This window comes from Astyanax mexicanus, chromosome 5 (assembly GCF_023375975.1).
Source record: "Astyanax mexicanus isolate ESR-SI-001 chromosome 5, AstMex3_surface, whole genome shotgun sequence".
In the NCBI taxonomy this organism is placed as follows: Eukaryota; Metazoa; Chordata; class Actinopteri; order Characiformes; family Acestrorhamphidae; genus Astyanax; species Astyanax mexicanus.
The window spans coordinates 9,749,790-9,776,601 of NC_064412.1; the positions used below are offsets into that span (position 1 = coordinate 9,749,790).

General features: G+C 37.6%; 1 protein-coding gene across 1 annotated transcript in view; it reads left to right on the forward strand.

The window, feature by feature from the left end:
- Window positions 1–26,812, forward strand: part of LOC103047719 (neurexophilin-2) — a 92,083-nt gene that overhangs the window by 58,176 nt on the left and 7,095 nt on the right. The window lies entirely within an intron of this gene.

The following is a 26,812-nucleotide window of genomic DNA, read 5'->3' on the forward strand; positions in this document are numbered from 1 at the left end:
ACTGTTAGATTATTATTTTTTTAGAGTAGACAATGTTTTGACTGGTTCTGGTTCTGAATTATATTAATGACATTTTAAGGAGATTTTTTTTAGTAATGAAAATATTTATAAGTGATGCATAGATGTGCCTGATAGCAGTGCTTGGTGATTTATTTTATTTTAAATAAAAACAGAAGACAAGAAATAATAAATGACTTATACAAATGAAATAGTAACAAAAAACACTGCAATAAATAAAACTACTTTAAATTTTTCTTTCTTTATGATCTGAAAGATAATATGATCAATGACTCAGAAGCTCCAAAAAGATCCAGTCTGAACCATAGATTTATGATCTGTTATACAACTCTGCTCTTTACAGTAATGTTTTAATAGATTACTGTTAATAAATTAATGATTACGGCTGCTATCAGACGTTGATGTTTAAATGATGACTGATCAATACATGCCTCATTTACAGTTCACTGTTGGGAAGAACATTAATAGCTGACATGTAAAAGTCATGTAATATTTACACTTCTCTTAGTCTGATTAGCTTCAGAACACTAATTAACACAGGGGTATGAGTGACTGGTTAGATAAACAAGGTGTTTAATGATAGCTAAAAAAATACTGGCCTTCCTGCGGGGCTTCTTTTTTCAGAAATATTTCCAAAAGAAATATATTAAAATGCACAATATCACAAAAGCACAATAAGCCAAAATCATCTGTTAAATTAACATTATGTGAATTAACAACATTCAGATGCCTTTAGTATATCATAAAATGAAACATATACATCTTTGGAAAAAATAAGAGAACACTTAAAAATAATGGGTTTCTTTGATTTTACTAAAATGAAAACCTCTGGAATTAAGAGGAAGATGGATGATCACAAGCCATTAAACCAAACTGAACTGCTTGAATTGTTGCTCCAGGAGTAAAGGCATAGAGTTATCCAAAAGCAGTGTGTAAGGCTGGTGGAGAAGAAACATGCCAATATGCATAAAAAACTGTGATTAAAAAACAGGGTTATTCCACCAAATACTGATTTCTGAGCTCTTAAAACTTTATGAATATGAACTTGTTTTCTTTGCATTGTTTAGCCATTTCTCATTTTCTGCAAATAAATGCTCTAAAAGACAATATTTTTATTTGGAATTTGGGAGAAATGTTGTCCGTAGTTTATAGAATAAAACAACAATGTTCATTTTACTCAAACATAAACCTATAAATAGCAAAATCAGAGAAACTGATTCAGAAACTGAAGTGGTCTCTTCATTTTTTTTTTCCAGAGCTGTATATTTCACACTGTCTATACAAGTCTGTGTTTCCTATTCGTTTTTCAATCCATACAATTTTTCATTTTTTAATGACAAATCATAGTGGAAAGGCATCAGAACACTCAAAAACCCCAAAACCAATTCAGATTAGTGTTGGTTTCTATTAGTCATTGATGTTTAAAGGGTGATTTATGGCTACACGCCTCATTTACAGTTTACTGTTGAAAAGAACATTAATAGCTGAGATGTGAAAGTCATACATCTTAAATTCACCATTTTCCACTGGTTCACTTTTATTCCCAAAGAAAACCACTTACCATCCCAGCATGAGTTACTTGTGTGTGTTTGTATTAAAGATTAAAAAAGACAGTATAGCTACAATGAGACAAAAAAATAGCCAGATAGCAGTGTGCCATGTTGCATTAACTCATATCAGATGTTCAAATGAATGTCTTAGAAATGATAGCGTTCTTCTACACAGCCCCTAATGATTTCTCCTCTGCCGGTGACCTCTCGGTGATGTGTGTGTCATGTTTCTGTGTTTAGCATTTGGACAATCTCTCTTGATTGCTCTGGAGGTCGAGGTGTTCTCTGCTCTTCCCAAAACCTTTACAGTTATTGGCTGTGAGTCGATACGCCTTGATATTTCCATCCTGCACTACAGCATGGCGCTTTAATGAGGAGCTATTGGATTTCCACTATGTATTCTTTCCCAAAGAAATCTTTGCCATTCAGAATATTGATAGACTTTTCAATAACACATAAAGCCATAGGGAGGGAAGTTCTTTTCCCCAGTTTTGGTCAAGTTTGCTCTGGCCAGGAATATTGTTCTGCTGCAGAGCTCGAAACAAATGACAGAGAGAACAGCAAGGCTTTAAAGAACATTGCTGACATTATAAGTGAGTAATCTCATGTTTTTGATGTGTTTGATGTGTATACTGAGGTCAACTTAGTATACACTGCATATGAGAAATTTACTAAAGCAGTTAATTATTATGAAAAATATACAAGCAATGTTCTTTAACCCTCCTGTTATGTTCCGGGTCAATTTGACCTGTTTTAAAGGTTGAAGATCTAGGGAAAATAGTTAAAAGCATGTTTTTCAGTATGAAACTTCTCTGCTTGCCTTAATTAGTGTAATTAATCAACATATAATATAAATATAAAATATAAAATATAATCTTACATATTTGCAACCACCCCCTGCAAAAACTTTAATGTTATGTAAAACTACTATTAATATCTAACCACCTTCAGTTTAAGTTTTACTTAATTTTATTTATTCTTAACTTTTATTTTAGTTCTTCTTTTAGTTTTATTATTTCCTTTTTTATTTTGTTTCTTTATTTTATTTTCATTTTTTTTATTATTATTATTATTCTTATAGTTATTATATTATTATTTTTATTATTTTTAATAGTTTTGTATTTTTGCTTTTTACCTTATTTTGATTTTCTTTTATTGTTATTACTATTTTTATTGTTATTATTGCTTTTATTTTTGTTAGTTTATTTATTTATTTGATTAATGTATTATGTAATGTATTGTGTACAAGTTAGTTTTAGCTCATTTTAACCCATTTTTGTTGTATTTGTCTTACTTTCTTTTTATCTTAATTTTTTCTCAATAAAACCATACTTAATTATAATCATTAATTTTATTTATTTATTTATTTTTGTTTTTTTTTTCTATTTTATTCTAATTAAATTAATTAAATTTAGCTTTTATTTTCTCTGTCATGTCAATCCCTGTTTCTGTAAATGCTCGGCTACATTGAAAATGAGGGCTGCCCTCAATGTACATCCGAGTTAAAACAAAGGTTGATTGATTGATTGATTGATTGATTGATTGATTGATTGATTGATTGATTGATTGATATATGTTGGTCTTTCAAAAGTAATAAAGTAGTGAAACATTTTTTTATGAAAAATGAGTGAATTATTCTGATAGAACCATTACCTGTTAGAGGAAAGAAACAACACTGCACTAAATATTATAGAATAGAATAATTAGTAATGGAGTTAGTCAAAAATATTCACACTGCTTGTAAGGATTTTTTGGGTTTCAGACATCTTTTGGATAATTAAACATGCACCGGTTCAAAATGACCCTGGAACACCATTGCTGTTCCTGACGAATGAACATAATAGGAGGGTTAAGAAAGCAGAATCCAAAAAAGTGTATTATGCATATAAAATTGACCTACGTTTCCAGTCTCCACTACATGAACATGTGCCTGTTATGTTCCTGCACACATCACTGGTTTAACAATTACATGACAATAAAGCTAAATTAGCTCTCTCTTGTTGTGATGTTCACAGGCGTGCTGGTAAAAGGTGCCTTTGTTATGCTTATATACAGAATAACCACCAGCTTCAGCTCAAACCTTTATTCTAACCATCACCTGAATAACGGTAACATTGATCTTCCATTAAAAATATAAAAATTTACACAAAGCCACACTTTTGGGCTGATAGAATTGAAACACATTTATCTGTAACTTGTTTGGAACAGGCTTTCACTTTGTTTTGTCTGCCGTGATTGATTTATTGAGACATTCTGCTTTGCTATATTTTTGTTAGATGTTTTTTTCCACAGAAAAAGTGACATTCAGTTTCTAGAATGAAAATTTCTAGAATAAATTACTTTGGCAGAGTTTAATAATAATGAGTTCAGTACATGACTCATTTTATTTATATACCCAGCCCCAAGTGACAGCCCTGTTTGTTTTTAGGCAGAAACCTTGCATGTCCCAAATGATAATTTTGAATGGAAGTCAATGTAAAAAGAAGTGGTCCAGCAGGCTAGGTGCTGCCACTATGATCAGATGGAGATCGCCAGTTCGAATCCTGTTCATGTAGCTTGCCATCAGCTGCCGGAGCCCTGAGAGAGCACAATTGGACTTGCTCTCTCTGAGTGGATACAGTAGATGGTGCTTTTTCCCCTCACCCCCTCCTGGGGTGATGTCGATCCGCACAAGATGCCTGTGAGCTGATGTATCGGAACTGAGTGCTAAGCGCATAAGTTTGGGCATCAGTGACACTGAGAGCTGCACATCACTGCCATTCTTTAGAAAACATATATCACTAGATATTGGAGATCAGGCTTCTACATGAACCAGGCATAATGGTTAGAGGTTGATTTAACACAGTAAGTAATAACACTGCCTTTTCTCTGGCCGTGCGGCACAAATATGGCAAAAATGTGGCACACGATGAAGCAAAAGCCATATACAATAGCTATGCAGTACTATGCTGAAAACCATCCAATCAGAACAGAGTTGAATTTGGCTTTTAAAAGACACATTTGGTTTAGTTTCACACCATGAACCAGGCCTAATGGTTAGAGGTTGTTGTAACACAGTAGGTATTAACACTGCTTTTTCTCTGGCAGACAAAAATGTTGCACATGCTGAAGCAAAAGCCAGGGATGCAGGCGAGTGTCTGTGCTAGGCTAAAAGCTAACTCTACCCAAACTGCTGTACCATCTACTCAGCTTGCTACATATACACATATTAGAAAAGGAAAGTGGGAATAACTTCAGAAAATCATTAGATTTTGTTACAGTGTTAAAAACAATAGCTATGTAATACGTTTCTGTAAACCAGCCAATCAGAACAGAACTCACCATAACAGGAACATCAGCTTGCTTCACTCTGAGACCAAATGTTAAGGTAAATTTGGCTTGTAAAAGACACATTTGGTTTATTTTCACACCATTCAAAAGTAAGTCGTTACTGCAGGTACTGAACAATATACAGTAGTTGTGAATAGTAGTGAAGAATAGTTGCTCCTTTTTCTTCATGCTGTGCTCCAGCTCATCAAAAATCAAGTACTTTTTTACCAAGTAATTCTATATGTGTCCGTTAATTGTTTTTTATGTCTTTAATATTAATATACAATGTTGTACTGATACTTTGACCGCTACTATACAGAACATGTGGGTCCGAATTAAAGCTGAAACTTGCTCAAACAGCTTTTGTGCATCAGGTTCTGAATGTGTACTGTTGCCTCTGTGTACAGTTGAGCAACCGAACACAAAAGATACCGGTTAAAAGCCATCACAAATAATGTGAAGCTAATTTATATGGATTATGATTCACCGCCCAGAACACTGTGAAGATAAAGCGCTTTAGCCTTTCAGTTTTTGACGCATCTTAATTTTTTTTTAAATGAGAAAACTCTACAGTGGTGTGCCTCAAGTTTAATATAAAACAAATATAAGAAATACATGCCAACTAAACACATAGTGATGTGCAGAAAGCAGCATAAGAAACAGTCAGTATCACTTTCCGCTGAGCTGTGAGCTTCTTTGAGCAGAGTATTTGTAAAAGCCATTTTCAACCATAATTTGGGTTTCTTTTAATAAATTAGTTTCAGACATTAAATGAAAGCACTCAGCCGTGAGTATGCAGACTGAAACTTATGAAAACAGAGTTAGCTGACACAGTTGAAACCAAAAGTTTACATACACTATATAAAAGACACATATGCATGTTTTTCTTACTATCTAACATTAAATCAGAATAAACCTTTCCCATTTTGGTTAATTAGGTTTATTATGAAAATTATTTCTATTTGCCAAATGCCATAATACTGAGAAAGAAAGCCATTTTAGCCATTTTTTATTACTTTCTGCAAAGTCAAAAGTTTACATACACTAAGATTACAATGCCTTTAAACAACTTGGGACAGCCCAATTTGATGATGTCATGTCTTTGGAAGCTTCTGATAGGTTTGTTGGCAACATCTGAGTTAATTAGAGACACACCTGTGGACATATTGTAAGGCACACCTGAAACACACTGCTTCTTTGCGTAACATCATGGGAATATCTAAAAAAAAAAGAAGCAGCCAATATATTAGAAGTCTGGTTCACCCATGGGTGCAACTTTGAGATGCCAACTATTGTGAGAAGTTTGTAGAAGTATATCCAAACAAGCTTGACCTAAGTCATAAAGTTTAAGGTACCAAATACTAATGAAATGTACATTTATGTAAACTTTTGACTTTTCAGAAAGTAATGAAAAGCCTAAAAATTCTCTCTCTCTCTCATTATTCTGGTATTTGGAAAATATAAATAATATTGATACTCCTTTTTTTTTTATTTAAAAATTGTATCCCATTTCCTCTCAATTTACCCAGCCAATTACCCACCCCACTCATTAGGACACCCCCTATCACTAGTGATGCCCCAACACTAAGAGAGTGAAGACTAGCACATGCCTCCTCTGATACATGTAAAGTCAGACTTCGCCTCTTTTCAAACTGCTGCTGGTGCAGCATTTCTGAGTAGCATCGCAGTGCGCTCGGAGGAAAGTGCAGCGACTCGGTTCTGATACATCAGCTCACAGATGCCTTGTGCTGATCGACATCACCCTTTGGAGGAATGAGGGGAGAGAGCGCAATCTACTGTACCCACCCAGAGAGAGCAAGGCCAATTGTGCTCCTCAGGGCTCCAGCAGCTGATGGCAAGCTACATAAACAGGAGTCGACCCAGCAATCTCCCGATCATAGTGGTAGCTCCTTAGTCTGCTGAACCACTCAGAGGTCCCAAATTTGGTAATCCTAATTGACCTAAAACAGAAAAAGATGATTCTGATTTTATGTCAGACAGTGAGAAAAACATGCATGTGCATCTTTTTGTATATTGTAGGTAATTGTAGGGTATTGTAGGCTTTTGGCTTTAACTGTATATTATTGTAAATCTGTAGCAGGCTGCTTAATCCAGGTAGTCCAGAATTCATCATCCAAACAGGCTGGAATCAGAAGACAGGCAGGTAACAGCAATGCAGGCAAATCCATCATCAAAGAACCAAAAGAACCAAGAGCAAAAACCAGCAACAGGGAATCCAAACAACAGATCCACAGATCAGAACTCAGCGTGAACACAGTAGGGGTGTAACAGTGCACAGAAGTCATGGTTCATTTAGTAGTGCGACTGTTTGTTCCACCTACTGTAGTGTAGCCCCCCTCAGTCAGGTGGTACAGCCTGTGGTGTGTTAAACAGTACAACATAAGTGAGAAAAAAAGGAAAAATCATATTTGTATGTAGGACTGATAAAAAAAGGAAAACGAAAGGCAATGGGTCATAATTGGCTATAAAAATAAACATCTTTGATCTCATTAAAGTACAAATAAATACATGAATAATGATTTAAAAAAATCATGCACAACGAGGAGTGTTTTAATTTGCCCCATTTAGGCCATATTTAAATTTAGAAAGATAAAGCCCAACCCTCACCCAAAGAAAGACTCATTTGAAAGAAGCAGGCAGGTCTTCTCACTTCTATGTTATTTACACTTACCTTTGTCACACATCAGTAAACTTGAGTCATAGCATATAGCTTAACATATAGCACCATTGCTAACATGTTAGCTGCTTAAAGCTTAATACTTCCATGTGGAATTTACTAGTGAAATTTTGCTTAGTTTTGCATCCACCACTTTTTAAATCATTGCTGGAGTCTCATCCATGTCCAGTTCCACAAATGTTCCCGTGGTTGCCTTGCAGCTTCCCGTAGCTCTCCTATTGGTTGTTGACATTGTTCATGCACTATTTGTGTGAGCCAAGTCTCAAGACTTACAATAATATTAAACACAGTTGATTTTATCTGAGTAGAATTCAGAAGCAAAGGCACTGTTATTGGATCAATATTAAATCCATATTTAATTCCAAATATGTACTTAGTAAACTTGAGTACAAATCAGACCTTTATTTGGCAAGAAGAAGACGCATCAGATCTCTTTGTGCAGATGTCAGTAAAAACTGTAGTGAAAATATATTAAAAAAAAAGAATAATTCGGGTTATAAGTGGTCCAGCGTTCTATAGCGCTGCTACTGTGATCGGGAGATTGCTGGTTTGAATCCCGACCATGCAGCTTGCCATCAGCTGCCGGAGCCCCGAGAGAGCACAATTGGCCATGCTCTCTCTGGCAGGGTAGATGCCACTCTTTCCCCTCCTCACTCTAAAGGGTGATGTCGATCAGCCAAAGGCATCTGTGAGCTGATGTATCCGAACCAAGTCGCTGCGCTTTCCTCCAAGTGTGCTGTGATGCTACTCTACAATGCTGCATCATCAGCAGCTGTTCAAAAAGAGGCGGTGGCTGACTTTTTATGTGTTGGAGGAGGCATGTGCTAGTCTTAGAGTTGGAGCATCACCTTTGATGAGGGATATACAGTTGAGTAGCAGTTGAATGGGTGGCACAATTGGCCTAGCTAATAATAAAATGTTCTGGACATGAATTTATGTGAGGTATTAACCACAAAGCTTTACTAAAAGCAACTAACACATGTGGCCCAATAATGCTGTGGTCAGATCTTTTCTCTCTGCTTGTATGATAACACAGTTTTAGCTGTGCTGGGTTTTCTCAGCACTCTCAGCCATGTCTGTAAATAGTGGACCTTGGCCAGAGGGGTGAAAGTCACAGCGTGTGGAGATGCCAAACTCTCTCTCTCTGACCGTCTGTGAGGCCTTAACAAACGCACACACACACACACACACACACACACACACCAATTGTAGACATAATTGAGCTAAGGCTCACTGGTCTCTGACATCCTGTGTGGTGTGATGGAGTGAGCGGGGTCATCTCTGGACAGGTGGGACAGGTGTAGGTCAGACAGACCGGTGGGCTGGAGGGAGAATTGGTGGTCTTGCAGAAAGGACCTTTCTTACTGCAGATTCTGTCACGATGCCAATACACATACACACACACACATACACACACCTATTGAAAATGTAATTGAACTAAGACCTGTTCCTCCCATCCCCCGTGGGTCTTTGTGTGTGTGTGTGTCTGTATGATAATTAACTTTACTTCAAACAGCACACCAGTAGGTATATTAAGCTTCTTTGTGTGTCTTAGTGTCTGAGTGTATGATGTCAGTTTTATTGTATCTTTAGTTTTCTGTTTTTTAGGTATCTGCAATTAAGTCAAATTTGAGTAATACTGAGTTTCTATTCCAGATGAATATAAACAGTAAAGCCCATAGACCACATTCTGAACTTTCCATTATGAAGCTATCTGAAGCCTTTGGGAAATTATATACACTGTAAATCTGAATATATTAACAGACACACCTTCTATTTAATGAATTTTGCTATTTTAAAGTGCACTCTAGTGTTTAGTTGCCCACACAACTTGATAATAATAATAATCTTTATGGAATAGAATTGAACAGTATAGAGGAGCTGTTCATAAGGTCAGTGTGTCCAATGATGGAGCTCCGTATCTCCATATATCCATATAAAGCCATATCCATATACTCAGATACAGTACAGGCCAAAAGTTTGGACACACCTTCTCTTTTTCAATGTGTTTTCTTTATTTTCATGACTATTTACATTGTAGATTCTCACTGAAGGCATCAAAGCTATGAATGAACACATGTGGAGTTTTATGTACTTAACAAAAAAAGGAGAGTCAGTCAAGCTGAAAAATTTAAAGGAAATTAAAAGTATCCTCAAGTGCAGTCGCGAAGACCATCAAAAACATTATGATGAAACTGGCTCTTATCAAGGCCTCTCCAGGAAAGGAGGAGCAAGAGTTACATCAGAGTTACCAGTCTCAGAAACCACAAGTTAACAGCTCCCTAGATAAGAGCACACTTCCAAATTACTCCATGATTCCTTATGTGTTCCTATATAGTAGAGCTGGGCGATTAATCGATTTTACTGCACTACAAGTTAAGATTTTTTGCATATTCATGAGAAAAGATCTTCTTATTTTATAGAACACTGGCACTTATTTAAAAGCTTTGTTTTGCAATTCAAGCCCAATGGGGAAAAAGTATTTACTTAATAGCATACCCAATTGTACTTGTTTTCTATTTTCTACTTTGTAAGTTTTATCAAAATGGGCACCATTTTATTTCTTTCTATTTGTTTTTGAGGGTGTGTTTATTTATTTATTTTTTAAGTTTGAGGGTGCATTGTGTCAGTACCTAAACTATGTTGGAGAAAGCTTTCTAAAAGTTACTGGATGTTCTCACTGTTTCAATTGTTCAATTGTTCAGTTGATTCTGGCTCCATATTCGATTTAGACTCACATTCTAAGCAGGACACTTATCAGCTCCTACGATACATGACTTCTTACTTACTTCTGTTATGTAGCTTTTACAACAGTAGCTTCAGACTTTTAGAGCATGTGTTTAGAGCACTATAATAAATCCTAAATCTGATTAATGTGCATTACTGTTCTGGAATTAATTGGATAATTACAGTCTGTGCTTACATTTCAGTAACATTATATAAAAGCTGTGGTTTATGGGATTCTGATCCATGGCCAGATGAATTTGTTAGTGTGTAAAAACGTGGTGAGAAAGCATGAATTTTGTCATAAATCCTGTGAGTGCGCTGCTGTTTGACTGCTGGCATCATTAGAGCGTTTGGGGCTGTTTGTCTCTTTAGCCTCGTGTTATGACAAGAGCCACAACAACAGGCTCATTTTAATGAGACTCTTTCCTTTCAGAACCAATAATGAGAAATGGCAGTGTGCATTTTTCTCATTCAGCGCACCCCCTCATTTAACAAATGCCCTTTTCCTCTCCCTTTTTATTTATTTCTTTTTTAGTTTTTTTATGCAATGAAAAAAGGATGAGGATTGCATGACTGCAACAATTAAGGAGCTGCACTTCATCTGCTGCGGCACTTGAGTCAGTCTTTCACGTTATTGCTTTTTCTTTTTTTTTTAATTCTGTAAGGAAAGTCCTCCCCATTTTTTACAGTAAATCCCAGTCGTTCCTTTGCATCTTCCCTTTGCGACTTTCTCTCTCTCTGACTCTGTTTCTCTCTCTCTGTTTCTCTCCATCCCCTCTCTCTTTCGCAGTGTTATCAGTCTCAGTTCCATTTCTCTCTTCTCTGATACTTCCTGACTCTGTCGCTTCCATTTTCATGATAATCCAGCCTCAAAATCATCTCTCTCTCTCTCTCCCACTCTCTCTCTCTCTCTATCCCTCTCTCTCTCTCCTTCCTCCAGTGGTTTATCTCTTTCCCTCTGGGCCGTATTTCGCTTCTCATAATTAAATGTCAGTTCCAGACACTCAGTTTCATAGGAAAGGGAAAAAAAGTTTCTTTTTGTAATAATTGTCAAAAAAAAGAAATAGAAAGGAAGTCTGGTAGAGTCTGTGTGACTTAATAAAACCGAATGGGATACAGATGTTGTAGAACTCCTCTGATTGAAAACAATGACTGGGTTCATACGACATTCCTTTTCTCATTCTTTTCCCAGCTGTTGATATAATCCTGAATGATTCAGGAGGTACGCTTCACTTGCTGCGTTTTGGTCCCAATCTCAAATTAATACAAATTAATTTTTCTCTCTCTCTCTCTCTCTCTCTCTCTGTCTCTCTCTGGTTTCAGTTCACTTTGAAAAGGAAATCCTGACAACCAGTATTTATTTGGGTCAGCTCTGGAGACAGTAGTTGGTGAAAAATGCTTGTTGGTGTTGAAAGGTGCTCAGAACATCTGCTACAGGGTGTAAAGTGCATTGTATTCTGTAGACTATGTGTTTACAAAGCCAGTTCAGGTTGTACAAAAAAATGGACAGAAATGTGTTGCATAGCCAAAAGCTATAGCACTAAACATCCTGAATATGAACAAACCAAATTAAATCAGTCTGGGTGTGAAATTTGTCATTTTGTTTGACATTAAGGTTTGTTCACAAGTGTAGTTAATAATTGGAAACAAAGCTAGGTTTAGGAATTTGCACATTGACGATTGCCGGTTACTAACTAGCAAAGCGATGAAAACAAGGCTTTCAATTCTCTCACATCAGCTGTGAGACTCACACAATTACCTCTAATCTCACACTCTCACACCACACTTGCCATTTCTCACGCATTTTTAACTTCCAGAAGCAGGGGTGGAAATTAATGATGTATAAGTACTTTATTACGCTGCTTATTTAGATTTTTGAAGTATGTGAACTTTCATTAAATATTTCTTTCGCTTAAAGTGGCAGTCCGTATTATTTTGTTACTGAAACTATAACTGAAAGCAGAAGCATTTCTGAGTGGAGAAGAATATGGATAAAATATTGTGTTTAATGGTACCAGTGTGCTGGAATGACCATCTCTGCTTAGCAGAATATATTATATATTCATTCTAAAAACTGGGCTGTTGGGTCGCTTTTTTTAACAAGTTCTTCTGGCCATGTCACACGTCTTTACGTACTTACGTCACAAATACAGTACAGCCTCTACAAGAGGATCCGGCTCCGTTTTACTGAATGCGAGCAGCTGGTGGAGCAATGGAGACTTCAGAAGGGGAAACTCAGAGCTCAGTAGCTCGTTCACCCATAGTAAAAACAAAGTTTGTAGTTGAACAGAAGTTTCTGACTGAATGCACTCTCTCTCTGACCTGGAATCGGATAAGGTCTCTCTGAAAGGAGACCGCATTGATACAATTACCCATTCTCACCAGAGAGGGCCCTAAATCCCAAAACTTACAGTGTAAAAGTACTGTACTGTCTACTTTTCACAAGCAAAAATTACGCACTTTTTATGTATTTTTCAAAATTGTCATTACTTACTTTATACATTTATTTTATTTTATTTTTTTTATTGTGCAGCTTTTAAATTAGGTATCCAGGCAGGTATACTGTTAGTATAAAGCAGATGTTGTAGCAGTTCTCCCACAGTAGGAGCAAACCAATGACCAATGAGACTTCTTATGAACTGCACAGTGCCCTGGGGTGCATTGTGTGTGTCGGAGTGGAGAAAACACTCCCAAAATATGGACAGGAATTAAAAAACATTTTTAAAACATTAAATATTAAAAAATAATGATAAAAAGACTGATTGATGATATTGTAAAATCATAATATATGTTTAATATTACAGCTACGCATAGCCTACTCTAAAATTAACATATCCTCACATGTTTTCACACAAACGTGGTAAACACTACAGCAACAGCTTATTTGCATAAAAGTGACAGAGCCCTTAAATGGCTCATTCTGAAAGGGACTGAAACTGGTAAGAATAGAGCTGGTGAGATCTCTTTATATGAGAGTGATTTTGTGCAAAGAACTTCCTGAATATGTTTTGTGTAGACCAAATACCAATTCTAATCTGTGTAAAAAGAGGTATAATTTGTCTCCTTTAAAATGTGAAAACATGAACAAAAGTTGGGCACGCCTTCTCCTTCAACATTTATTTTTCTACATTGTAAATAAATACTAAAGTAATCCAGACTATAAATGAACACATAAGGAATCGTGTAGTAACTTGAAAGTGTTAAACAAATCAAAATACTCTGTAAAGTATTTAGGTGCTTTTATCTGGGGTGCTGTTAACTTGCGGTTTTTGAGGCTGGAAACTCTGATGAACTTATCCTGTGCAACAGAGGGAACTCTTGGTCTTTCTTTCTTGGGGCAGTCCTGATGAGAGCCAGTTTCATCATAACATTTTTGATTGACTTTGCAACTGCCTGTAAGGATACTTTTAAAGTTATTGAAAATTTTCAGATTGAATGACTTTCATTGCTTAATAAAAGTATTTTTTTCTTTACTTAGTTGAGTAGTTCTTGCCATAATATGGATTTGAACATTACTCAAATAGAGTTATTCACTGTACAGTTGTGGTCAAAAGTTTACATACACTTGTAAAAAAAAATAATGTTATTTCTGTCTTGAGTTTTCAATAAGTTCTACAACTCTTATTTTTCTGTGATAGAGTGATCGGAACACATACATGTTTGTCACAAAAAAACAGTCATAAAATTTGGTTCTTTCATAAATTTATTATGGGTCTGCTGAAAATGTCACCAAATCTGCTGGGTCAAAAATATACATACAGCAACATTAGTATTTGGTTACATGTCCCTTGGCCATTTTCACGGCAACTAGGCGCTTTTGGTAGCCATCCACAAGCTCCTGGCAAGCTTCAGGTCGAATGTTTGACCACTCTTCTTGACAGAATTGGTGCAGTTCAGCTAAATGTGATGGTTTTCTTGCATGAACACGTTTCTTTAGCACTGTCCACATGTTCTCAATGGGGTTTAAGTCAGGACTTTGGGAAGGCCATTCTAAAACCTTAATTCTAGCCTGGTTTAGCCATTCCTTTACCACTTTTGATGTGTGTTTTGGGTCATTGTCTTGTTGGAACACCCAACTGCGCCCAAGACCCAACCTTCGGGCTGATGGTTTTAAGTTTTCCTGCAGAATTTGGAGGTAATCCTCCTTCTTCATTATCCCATTTACTTTCTGCAAAGAACCAGTTCCACTGGCAGCAAAACATCCCCAGAGCATAATACTACCACCACCATGCTTGACAGTAGGCATGGTGTTCCTGGGATTAAAGGCCTCACCTTTTCTCCTCCAAACATATTGCTGGGTGTTGTGGCCAAACAGCTCAATTTTTGTTTCGTCTGACCAGAGAACTTTCCTCCAGAAGGTTTTATCTTTGTCCATGTGATCAGCAGCAAACTTCAGCCGAGTCTTAAGGTGCCTTTTCTGGAGCAAGGGCTTCTTTCTTGCACGGCAGCCTCTCAGTCCATGGCGATGTAAAACACGCTTGACTGTGGAGACTGACACCTGTGTTCCATCAGCTTCCAAATCCTTGCAGACCTGCTTCTTGGTGATTCTTGGTTGACTCTTGACCATCCTGACCAATCTCCTCTCGGCAGCATGTGATAGCTTGCGTTTTCTTCCTGATCGTGGCAGTGACACAACTGTTCCATGCACTTTATACTTGCGTATAATTGTCTGCACAGTCGCTCTTGGGACCTGTAGCTGCTTTGAAATGGCTCCAAGTGACTTCCCTGACTTGTTCAAGTCAATAATTCGCTTTTTCAGATCCACACTGAGTTCCTTTGACTTTCCCATTGTAGCTTTTGTAGCTGAGTCTAATCACTGGGTCAAATGAGCCCTATTTAAATGGGCTCATGAGAAGTCAACAGCTGTAGTCAATCAGAATCACTTACAAGAAGTGAAGAGGCCATGACATGAAGCTAATTTGATTGACACAACTCGCTACATCACCAAAATTGACAAATTTTGTTGCTGTATGTATATTTTTGACCCAGCAGATTTGGTGACATTTTCAGCAGACCCATAATAAATTTATGAAAGAACCAAATTTTATGACTGTTTTTTGTGACAAACATGTATGTGTTCCGATCACTCTATCACAGAAAAATAAGAGTTGTAGAACTTATTGAAAACTCAAGACAGCCATAACATTATGTTTTTTTACAAGTGTATGTAAACTTTTGACCACAACTGTATACCAACTCTACCTCTTCACAACTTTACAACTGATGCTCTCAAACACATTAAGAGGCAAGAAATTCAAGTCATTAACTCTTGACGAGTTCAGCACAGCTGTTAACTGAAAGCCTGAATTCCAGGTGACTCTACCTCATAAATCTGAATGAGAAAATCCAGCCAAGATGTGAAAAACTGTCATCTAAGCAAGAGGTAAAACTATAAGAATCTAAAATAAAAAAAAAACAGTGAATTAAAGGTGTGTAGAACTTTTGACTTGTACTGTAAATGTTAAGAAATCAAAGCTTTGCCAGGTTCTCAAATAATTGGTTAAGTTTCTGACTCTCCACGTGTTCGATACAAGTGCACGTTCTGTAGATGTTAACAGTTTGGATTGCACTTCAGTGAAGAAACACACATTTTAGTGTTCAGTGATTCTGTAATTGTATCCATATTGTGGGGTAAAGTCTCAGTGGTGGGTGTTGTAAGTGTGCGTGTGTGTGTGTGTGTGTGCGCGTAGGCCCTATGGGTGGTGTCAGTGACAGGGGATCAATGTGTCTGAGACTGAGCTGAAATGAATTGATTGTGGGAAATAAAACTCCAATTAGAGGAAGGAACAGGCGGTCAGAGAGAGAGAGAGAGCGAGAGAGAGAGAGAACGAGGGAGAGGCACTCATTCTATCATCATTCCTTGGGGAGGAGTGACGAGTCTGCGTAGGCACAACACCGGACTCTCACAAATGGAGTAAGTGAGAGTGGTACTGTAAGAGAGACAGAGTGATAGAGAGAGAGAGAGAGAGAAGTCATGAGAGTGAGTGAGATGAAATTACTGGATCAGTCTAACACGGTGGCCATCGATCCCGAGCTTTCCAGTGATGTAGAGGTGTCTTAATTGTGACTGCGTGACTGTGTTTAGACAAACCAGCCAATCCCCCAAGTCCCTCCATGCCCTCCTGTGAGATCCTGGATAACTCTGTTCTCCGGTTCCTCGTTCTCTATCTGACTCGGCACGTTTAGCCTTTCTCTCTGCCTCATAAAACTGTCTTAAGGTGCTTTTTTTTCCCCGCTCGTAGATGCTCCAGATGAAGTTAGCGATTATTAATGGCCCTCGTGCTCGGAAGCCGGCGTGCTCTCTCCCCTTCTCCTCTCTCATCGCCCGTAATGCCATTTTCCTCCTATGAACCTTCTCAAAGGCGCCGTAATCAAATTGTCTTTATATTAAATTCTTTGAGACCTACATATGTATACACAGCTCGGCTTCGAGGATCACTCCATCTTCTGCTCGACTCAGTAGGTTATTATTTCCCTTTGAATAGAAAGAGAGAGAGAGAGAAAGAGAGAGAGAGAGATAGAGATGATATATAGGAATGAAAGACCTTATCGTAAATCAGCATGCTTTCCTATATTGCTCCTGTAAAAGACAGTAGATTTCCATTTAATACTTAATATTGCTTTCTTCACAGTTGTAAATGCATGTACTTGAAAGCAACTAACAGTGAGGCTCAACTAGGGATTCTCAATCCAGGATTCACCGCAGTAATTTCAAATCTGTATAGAAGCATCTGAAGAGGACAAATTGGACAAAAAAAAAACATGCTTGTAACTTAAAAAAAAAAACAATACAAAACAAAACTATAGCTGTGTTTATTTTTGTAATTACTCTTTTATGATTTATGATCAATACCAATACCTTGTATCTAATCAAATGAAACAAGCTTAACAAAATATAAATCCTACAAACAATCTTCATGAAGATCATAAAATTGTTCTTAAATGCAATTCTCCAAAATCCTGAGAAGTTCTCAGATATTCTCCTAATGATATAAAATTAATTAATTAAGATGCTCTGTGGTCGATTTATATAGCCATTTTTTAACATAGCTTTTATTTAGTTTGTCATAAACATGCAAGACACATTTTCATTTTCAAAATGGGGACAAAAGCTTTTTAAATAAGACTTAATGGAGGAGGAAACAGCCTGCAGGGAAGACATCCTACTCTGAAAATATGATAACTTTGGCGTGGCAGCAGATAGACAGATAGACAGATAGATTTCTTTCTCTTCATTTTTTGTATTTGTGGTTTGTGTTCTGATTTTATTTAATTTTGTACAGGTGAATGTTTAAAAAAATATGGTATATTTAAAAAAGACAAAGTGTTTGTATCACTTGTTTTAAAAATCCAAATCATATTTTTTTTTTGGTGAGGGTACTCAATGGTTAAAATCCACACTGTTTTAACAAAGATTCTAACATTGTTTTTTGGGATATATCCTGTTTAGAAGGAAAGTGGATCTACAATTGATCTAATTCAGGTCTGTGTTGCAACACCCAGATTAAGACCCCCTGATCAAAATCATTATTAGAGCATATCAAATGCAGATTTTTTAAACAAAGTTTTCAACAAATTTTGTCAAAGACACATTAATGCACTTAGAACTGGGCAATCTGATATTTATCATTATTGTGGTATTTCACAATAAGCATTCTAAGCATATAATGGATACCATCCAGTTCTAGATTACTGAACAGCTGCATTACAAACAAATCATCATCAAATAATTAATCTTAGAAAGAAGTGTCACAGATTTTACGTATTAATTTTGTCTATTTTAACTTATCAGACTACCAGCCTCCCTGGAGCTGTAGCGACGAACTTGGTTCTTGCAGTTTATCAGGTGACCCAAGGAAAGCCCACGTTTGCAAAAAGGAGCCTTTTTGAGAACTTTTATTGTTTGCGGTAATACTGAGTCAACACTCGGAGCTCCATAGCTTCCAAATGCTTAGTTAGCATGGGGACTGTTAGCCAGCAGCGTTGCAGAGTGGAGTGGGGGTGGTGGTCGTCCTCCTTCACGGAAAAGACCTCCCATTCCTTCTTCCCGCCAGTTCAGAGCGCAGGGTACCTCGAACTGGGCTGGCAGGAGTGACCTCAAACACTTGGTTATGGCGTGACAGCTCTCGGTCAGAAACGATTGCAGGAAGGAGGAGCAGATGTGCTGGGGTTGGTGCGTATGTGTGGAAGTGTGTGTATGTGTCCCAGGGAGGTTGAAGTGTGCTGAGTAGGCATGATATGAAGGACTGGAGCACAGTTACCCTCATTATTACTATGCCTGTTCTCCTTTTTCTGGGCTGTAGAGAGGGAGAGGGAGAGAGTAGGCTGGTGGAAGTGGAGAGAAAAACAATTCTATCACTGTTACCACTAATTTACAGTAGCCTGACCCTTCAGTGTGTCCTTGATGAATAAATGAAATGAATAAACTGAATCTGAAAGGAGACTTCAGGGCCTTGGGTGGTATAGTGGTTTGGTGGTTAGAATATTCGCCTCTCAGCACTTGGGTCTTCGAGTCCCATTCTGGATGTATTCAAGTTTTCATGTTGTCTGCATGGGTTTTCCTCCATGCACTACAGTTTCTTCCCACAGTCCAAAAAAAAAACATGGAGATCTGACTTATTTTGTGTCATTTACACCAGGGGATCTCAACTGGTGTCACATCCTGGTCTCGTCTCGTGTCTCTGTGTGTCTTCCCCACGTGACCTATGCTCCCCTGTGTCTCCCGTCTCAGTACCTTTCCACCACTTGTCTCATTTGTGGCTCCGCCCCTTCCCCAGGTGTTTCCAATTATAGTGCGTTTCCTGTTTCTTTAAATAGCCCTCCTCTGCCACTTTGTCTCCGTCGGTCTTTGCACCTTCCCCTGTTGTTTTGTCTCTCTGTGTTTCTCTGCGTTTCATAGCCCTAGTTCTTGCTCCGTGTTTATTTCTTGTTTAGTTTTCTAGTTTCTTGTTTCTTCCTCGTTTCCCCAGTTCCCTGCTTAGTGTTTAGTTCCTTTCTGCTTAGTTTATTTATTATTGTCTAGCCTAGTTTTTCCCTGTCTAGTAATAGCTTCTTGTTTGTTTTCCCTTGTAAATATATATGCCTGCCCTGTTTAGTTTTGTTTATCTTCTTGGTTATTCTTGGTAGTTTCTAGTTTCTTTGTGTTCTTACCTCGTTTGTTTCTTTGTTTATTTACTCCCTGTTTGTTTATCATTAGTACTTCTTGTTTTGCTTAATTTATGTTCTCTAGTCTTACTGGTTTGTTTTGGTTATTGGTTATTTGTTTATCTAGTTTCATTTATTTGGTTCACTCCCTTGTTCCTTGTATATATCTCCCTGTTCCGTATTTAAGTGTTTACTTGTTTCTTGTTTCTTTGTTACTTGTTATTTATTTATTAAATTATTATTTATTGATTTCACCCTACCTGCACTTGTGTCCGCTTTCCTCGTCACCCTGCCTGGGTATTCCTGACAACTGGTCTCAGCCTGAAACCCACATTTTATCATGGTCATCAAATTTTAATCAACCTAAAACAAATTTATTTTTAAAATAGCCTTTATACATATACATACAGGGGTTGGACAATGAAACTGAAACACCTGTCATTTTAGTGTGGAGCAGCCTGGTGGCTAATGTCAGTATACCACCAAGAAGGATGAACCACATCCAACAGGATTAACTGTGGACGCAAGAGGAAGCTGTCTGAAAGGGATGTTCTGGTGCTAACCCGGATTGTGTTTTTTTTTTGTTTTTTTTTAAATAGCCTTTATATACATATACATACAGGGGTTGGACAATGAAACTAAAACACCTGGTTTTAGACCACAATAATTTATTGTGGTGACGGACAGTTCTGGTGGAAACAGGAGAGCTGAGGTTGAGGTGCACATTGAATTCTGCCCTGATTTGATCAGCCATGGTATTATGTTTTTTGGACACAATCCGGGTTAGCACCCGAACATGCCTTTCAGACAGCTTCCTCTTACAGTGTCCACAGTTAATCCTGTTGGATGTGGTTCATCCTTCTTGGTGGTATGCTAACATTAGCCCCCAGGCTGCTCCACACTAAAATGACAGGTGTTTCAGTTTCATTGTCCAACCCCTGTAGATAGGCAAAGTGAATTTAAGAGTATTTTTCTTAAGAAACATGTGGCAGAACATTAGACAACTACAGAACATGTATACATAAATAAGGCCACAAAATGAGATATTTCACTTCTCTACATATCTCTGCATTCAGATTACTTTAGTAAGAAACTCTCTCTGTCTCTAAAATCAGATGAGCATTAATTATTGTAATTTTTTTATTACTTTTTTTATGTTTTTTTTATTTTTTACAAGCTGTCCATGACCCGCCCAGTACCTTTTTGGGTCCTTTTGGGTCCTGAGCCAACATTTAAGAATCGCCGCTTTACACAGTTTCCTGTGTGTGAAAGTGTGAATGCCTGCATGGCCTGAATTGGCGCTCCGTCCAGGGTCTGTGCAGTTGTTTCCGGTTGAGAGTATGCTGTCCGTGATTGGCTGCCGTTTGTGTGCTTGTGAGGGCTGAGTGTAAAGAATGTAAAGAATGTGTCGATTGTAAGTGTCATTGGATTCTAAAAGAAGAGCTATATAAGTATAATAAATGCTAAAAAATGTAATAATAAAGAGACAAACCAACTACAAACAAACATCAAAACAGAATTCATCACCAGACTCTTCCAGGCAGTCGGCAGCAAAAATGAGAGTAATCTAAGTTTTATTTAAGTGTCTCTGCAGTCTGCCAACCCCCTGCTCTCTGCTGAGCATCCAATACCGAAGTGTGTGTTTGAAACTCCATTTTTAATCTTGTGCGTCACGAGTTTGCCTTTTCAGTGACAGCAGCCAAATCAATGCACAGTGTTGTGCAATCATAATTGATCCACACCAAGTACAATGTTTGTTGCTATTTGGATGGGATCGATGCTCTTATGTTACTGCAGGCTGGAGACAGCATCCAACACTGCGTGCAGGATGACACTTTGGACTTCTTCATCCATCAGTACAGGGTCAAGGGTCAGAGGAGAAGTCGGAGGACGTGGCAGGAGCTTGTCTTCATGACTGTGTGAAGCTGAGCTGGGCAGGGGTTGGCATAACAGATGGCACATCAGAAGATGTCTCTCTTCGACTCTGCTGACTTGGCAGAGCGTCGGTGCAAGGCAGGCGCGGAGGTGCCTGTGCGTTTACGCTATCATGCCGCTGCTCACACTGTGTGAATCATCCTTTTGCAACAAATGTGGCAGCCCCAGAGCAGCGTGATGCTGCGGACCGCTTCCTTACAGCAAGCTGCTGCATTAATACACACAGCTTTTGTTGACAGTAAAAATAAAATAAGCGTCATTTTACACACTTTGCAGTTTTGTTTTATACATTTTTTGATTTCAGCAGATTACAGCAATTTGTTCAGGCCCTGAAGCAGCAAAGCAGCCCCAGACCATCACACTAACACCACCATGTTTTACGTTCAGTATGATGTTCTATTTCTGAAATAATGTGTTAGTTTTTACGCCAGATTTAACAGGACACATCTTCCAAAATGTTCCACCTTTGTCCTGTAAGTCCAAAGAATAATTTCCCAAAGTCCTGGGGATCATCAAGATGTTTGTTGTTAAATGTGGCCATGATGAGCCGTTGTGTCCTTTTTGTTCAGTAGTGTTTTTTGCCTTGTAACTCTCCCATGAAGACCGTTTTCACCCAGTGTCTTTCCTATTAGTAAACCATTAACACTAACCCTAACTAAGACAAGTGAGACCTGCAGTTTTTTAAATGTTGTTCTGGGTTCTTTTGTGACCTCCTGGATGAGTTATTAATGGCCTTTTGAATAATTATGGTCAATCGGCCACTCCTGGGAAGGTTTACCAGGGGTCCATGCTTTCTCCATTTGTGAATAATATTCAGCTTTCCATAAAAAGTTAATTTATTAGTTTATAGAGGGGGCAAACACTTTTCACAAAAGGCTAGATTGATTTGGATAGCTTTTTTCCCTTGATAAATTAAATCATCATTGTAAAAATGCTTTTTATATTTACTCAGGTTATATTTGCCTGGTATAAAAGCTTGTTTTTTCTTTTTCATGCCACTGTATACTCTTATCATCAAATGAAAATGTTGCGCTCCGTATTAAGTGTCAGATTGCAGTGCTACTAAAAGGGAAATTAAAGGTTACTTGGAGAAATAAAAATAAAATAAAGGGCCCTATCTTACACTCTGCACAAGGCACATCACAATGCTTATTACTATCTTACACCCCACCAACAGTCTTTTTTCAACCCTTCCCTCTGCATTATTTAAATAGCATAGGCACTTGAGAATATATCTAGCCCTGATGGGTGTGGTGGTCTCGAAATGATGTGCGTTCAGGTAAATTTCTGGCGTATTGCTATCTTAGCAAAAAAAAACACAGGTATGCCACTGACTGAAATGAACCAGCAGACGTTTATTGTTATCTTGGCAGTGAATTGTCAACAGGTAAATCCCCCTCGCTTATACACCCCGCTTGTAACACACACACACATGGACACACAGCAGTGCACAAACCCATAGCGACAAACTTTTACATCATCAATAAAGAGAATGAATGAGTGTGAACAGGTGATCAGGTCAGTTTATTCTGCTGAGAAGCATTGGACTTGTCCAAGTCAAAGCATATATGGCCCTTAAAGGTTATGGTTTATTGTACGTTATGCCAAAACCGAGCCACGATTTATTAAATTAATTAAAAGAATTAGTACACAAGCTGTGCACAGTTAATGACTTATCTACAGATCACTGAAACAGGGCTCTTAGACTGAAATGGGTGATAATTATTGAGCTAAACATGCAAAAGTAGTGTATAACACATGTAACGCATGTTTAATTCATGTGTACTGCAAAATGCTGATGTTGCTCCTGTGATAATCCACCCCGTGCAGCTCAAATATTCCTGCAGACATTAAGATACTCAAGCCACATTAAAAAAGAGAAAAAAGCAGGAAACAGCTTTTATATTTAGGCCGATGTTCGGTCTTGTCCTTGGGCTTGAAGACGCTCAGCTTCAGCATCTGTCATTTGGTCGATTGTCCTGGGAATCGTGACAGCGGTGACCTTGAACACATCAGTCCAGAAAGTTGCAAGCAATGACTATCTTCTAATGAGACAAGAGTCTGGCTGAGATCAGAGTAGGATCAGCCAGCAAGCTGGAGTCCGGAGACTCAAGTCTGAAGTTGATTATTGGTGATCCTGAGATCTCCAATGTGCACTTCAAAGAGAAATCGACAAGTTTGAAACTCTAAAAATGATCTCAGTATTTTGAGAGTGCTACATTATAGCATAGCATAGTATATAATGACATCAGTGACATATAACGTAAAATCCTGTGACATTTCCATTCTGATATAATAATGGAAAAGTTTGAATCAGTATTAATGTTAATTTATTGGCCATTAACTGATTCCTCATTTTGAGATCCAAAACAGTTCAGGCCCAAGTCTCTTTATGCCATAAATACCACACAACACTATATCTGCAGTTTGATGCATTACTTCTCAGATATCAACATATATTTTATTCTGCTAAAATGCTCTTGATCCTTTAGGCCACAATTACTTTAGTAAAAAATAGAAATATTCATATTTTCAATGAAAATGCTTTGCAGTTAATCTAATGCAAAAATCTCTAATGTGCACCATTGTAAAAAAAAAAAAAAAAAAAAAAAACAGAGATTGAGATTTTGTGCTTGTGGGCTCCCCCTACAGTTGCAGAGTGTAATAAATGTTTTAATTAGTTTCTCTTTCTCGTTTTCTGGCTTTCACAGACATATTCGGTCTCTTTCCAGCTTCTGCCAGGGTGTCTGTTTGTTAGTTTGTAAAGAAAGAACCAATAGTCCTTGTAGAAGTGTTAGAACTAAAGGCCGGAAAGCAGGTCGCAGATCTTGCGAGCGTTGGTTGCCGCCGCCTCAGACAACTTACAGAGTCTGGTTTGAGCTCAGAGGAGCTCCGGCTCAGACATGAGAGCACCGCTATTCCTCCTATTACACCTTCATGCAGCGCTGCAGTGAGTTTCAAGCTGTAATTTTAATAATAAATCAAGGAAATCCTACCTAGTGCTGCTTTAAAGTCAAACATGAGATATTTGTAATTTTTTACTTGTGAAAATGTAAAAATAATGAATTATGCATGCATACTACATTAATATCATTATACATCATTTTACACCAATGGCATTTTACATATCACAACAAATTTATTAATGATACCTTTTGCATATTTTGAAGTTTGAGAACTCACTCTCACTGGTTGTTTACTCAGTTTCCATTATTTTCCAGTGAAACGTTGCAGGACAGTTTTACACAAGTCTCTCCAAAATGCTGTATCTGCAGTTTGAAGCTTTAATTCTCAGAGATATCAGCAAAAAAATATTATACTGCTGTAATGATCATGCTCCTACAGGTCAGACTAACAACAGTATTAATATGAGGATTATATTTAATACTCGGATGAAAATCATTTGCAGTTAATCACTGCCTAAAGTCTGGAATCCATGGACGTCACTAAATGCTGAGTGTCCTTCCTCGAGATGTTTTTGTCAGGCCTTTACTGCGGCCACCTTCAGTGGTTGCCTATTTCTAGGTCTGTCTACCTTCAGGTTTGTCTAAAGCAGCTTAGTTATGTTGAAGACAGCTGACCCATTTAGACACTTACAAAAAAAATCGCATTCCTTTTGTGCCATTTTTTTGTCAGTTTAACAGGATTTGTCTGAATTTAAGCAGAAAGTAGAGCTCTTCACACATCCAAACTCATCCTGCTACGTGTATCAACAGTCAGTCTTCAAAAAACACTAGTGCCCCAGTTCCACTGGCAGCCATAAGTGGCCATGCCATAACACTACCTCCACCATGTTTGACAGGTGATGTGGTATGCTTCAGAGCCTCAGATGATAAATCCTTTTTTTCTTTCAACATTCTCATCTCTACTGGTCATTATGGTTCAAGACGATTTTGGTTTTATCTGTCCAAACAATGTTGTACCAGAATTGAACAGGCTTTTTACCATTTTAGTTTTCTTGTCTGTTCTGTCCTTTCTGTTCTTAAATGTTTAGTTGATTAAATCTTTAAATTAATTAAAGTTTTTCTGGAGTTTGACAATGCTATGTCTGCTTCCCAAGAATGTTCTTGTTTTTTGTTGTTTTGTTTTTTACCAAGGAATTAAATCTGCATTAATCATCCACTTTAGTTGTCTTCTGTGGTCTTTTCTGGTGTTGTTGAGAATTTCCTAAATTTCAGAAATGTTCCAAAGTTTTAACTTAGTCAGTTGTTGTCAGCAATTTTGCTGTTATTATATATATGTATATATATATATATATATATATATATATAGAGAGAGAGAGAGAGAGAGATATTTTTTATATTATTATTATTCATTAATAATATTATTATGTTATACAAAATACTTGTTTTAAACTTTAAAGTTATGTTTGAAGCTTTAACGTGTATTTTGTTGCAGTTGTAAATTCTTGAAATTAATTAAGTAATATTACCAAAAATATCATTATCCAAAGAATACCCTGAAATATTGCAGTCCATATTGCCTTCCCCTTATAGTCTCTACAGATTTGCTGACTGCTGTAAAATAATCACTCACACTGCGGTTGTACTCTCTCTCACTACTACAGGTGAGCTCTGAGTTGCAACTGAATAAGTACAAGTATCAAGTTCTCTTCCATCTGTGTCCACTGACCACTGGCTGTTTAAAATCCACTCAGAGTCATTATCCAGTCAATAGTCATTCATCACCATCTCTTTTTTTAATCTATGGGGCCAGGGATCGATATTCCTCCACTTATTCCGCTCTAATCAATTCCCCTGATGTGGGCAGTCTGAAAGACAGGTAGAGGAAGGGTCCATGAGTTAAATGAATTGAATGGCGGTGGACATTACCAGCAGCTTTGACAAATGTTGCAACAAATGGCGACATGAATTTCGCTGTCAGCTTCCGCTGAGCGATGAGCGCGTGTGCGGAGGTTCCTGGTCCCTGATGGCCGAGTCGGATTAGAATAAGATGATGTTGGCCTCCCTGTGGTGGACTGTGCGTGGACGGACGTTGGTTTAAAAGGCTCGCTGAGGGGCTCTGTGAGTTCCAGCAGTGTCGCTACTGTTACTCCGGCGACCTCAAAATAAAGCCTTTTACTCTGAATCCTCACCTTTCAGTGACAGCACCTCAATTGTACTTTGAAGAGGGGACAAGCTTGAAGTCTGGAGTGTCAGTGTGAGTGTGAACGTACCACGAATGTGTTTGTGTGTGTGTCTGTTTCCTTTCATACTTTTCCTTTTTTTTTTTTGCAGCTTAGTTTATTTTTCTTTCAGTAGGTGAGTGTGTGTGTATGTGTGTTAGTGTTGGCGAATGTGTTTGATGCTTGTGGAGATGAGGATAAAATAAAATAGGCCGTCTGTTTTTTTATTTTTTCAGTTAGTCAGCACTGTACACATTCTCAGACATACACACTCATATAAATACACACACACACACTCAGACATAC